The sequence below is a fragment of the Crocuta crocuta genome, unplaced genomic scaffold, assembly GCF_008692635.1.
Source record: "Crocuta crocuta isolate KB4526 unplaced genomic scaffold, BGI_CrCroc_1.0 scaffold296, whole genome shotgun sequence".
Taxonomy (NCBI): Eukaryota; Metazoa; Chordata; class Mammalia; order Carnivora; family Hyaenidae; genus Crocuta; species Crocuta crocuta.
In genome coordinates, this window is record NW_027530504.1 from 405,754 (window position 1) to 407,336 (window position 1,583).

Sequence of the window (1,583 nt, forward strand, 5' to 3'; positions counted from 1 at the left end):
AAAGGTTCTAAAACTAGACTCTCGTGGTGAGGGCTGCGTGACTCAGGAAATTTATTAAAGTCCTTAAACTGTACACTTACCATGGGTGGAGAAGATGGTGTGTACATTGTACCTCAATAAAGCTGTTAAAAAAAATACCCGCATTTCCTCTCTTTTGGTGGGAAGTTTCTGAGTGGCAGGCACAGTGCCATTTTATCTGAAACTGAATTACGTGCATTTGAAACCATTCAAACTCAGAAATGTTTATGATGTCTCACTTAATGCCCCAAATGTGAAATAATGAACATCCCAAATGAGCTTTAACTGTTTGTGCTGCTGCCACATGGGGGCGCCATCCCAGCTGAGACACTGAAGCGTGCGCTGTAACCCCAACACTGGATCAGAGCGCCTTCCAGTGGTTAGAGCGACAAATGCCATCTTTCTTCTCCTTCCTTAGTTCCTCCTTCCTTTCGTCATCTTTCTTTCCCTCTACCGCCACCTCCGTTAAAAGATGCAGCTTCTAACGATGCCATCTGAGTTTTCTTTACTGAGCGGTGCTGGCTGAGGACTGGGAAGGCTCCCTCGCAGGGGCGGCCCTCAGCCCACGTGGTGGTCAAAAAAAATGCCAGCCACCCCACTGTCTCCCTGCTCCCCAGGCCCCGGAATGTCGTAAACACTGGTGAAGCGAACCCCAGCCCTCCCTGCCTGTGCTGACGGTCCCCAGTTCACGCCTGAGGCTCTGCGTGGAAATAAGGGATCAGCCGGCTCTCCGCACCCCTACTCCAACCTCTACCACCACCATGNATCAAGAAACTTGGAAATTGGTCTATGGGTAAATAAATGTTTTCTTTACAACTTTCAAATGACTCCATGCTGGAATCTACCAATTCAACAACCTTTTTTTTTTTTTTTAACGTTTTATTTATTTCTGAACGAGAGAGAGAGACAGCGTGAGCAGGGGAGGGTCAGAGAGAGAGCGAGATAGAGAATCTGAAACAGACTCTAGGCTATGAGCTGGCTGTCAGCACAGAGCCTGACACAGGGCTCGAACCCATGAATCTTGAGATCATGACCTGAGCTGAAGTCGGATGCTCAACTGACTGAGCCACCCAGGCGCCCCTAACAACCTGGGACCTTTATTGGACATATGAATGCCCATATAAATTGGGCATATATTAAAGTATTTGTGTATCTATTTAAAATAGCAGTACTTAATGTGATCTTTCAGTGATTCTAAAATTTAAACAATAAGACTTCCCACAAACCATGTTTTTCCAATAGTGTTGGATGAGGAGGGCTGTCTGAGGCCTGGGTGGGGCTGGTGTGACGAATCTTAAAGCAAAATAACAGGAATATTGGTATTTTACTCACAGGAAAACCAGGGCTGAGCACAGGGACGGAAACGTATCCATGGGAAGTCGCCTTTCTGGAAACTTCCGGCAGAGCCAAAGCCAAGCCATAAAACAGATTTTGTCAACACCACGGCTCCTGAGACTGGTTCCTTTGCGTCTGATCGATGCACGGGCCATAGGAACCAGGTAGCCCCGTGGTCACACATGCCCGGCCAAGTGCTCTGCTGCTCTGGGCCCGACTGGGGGCCGTGC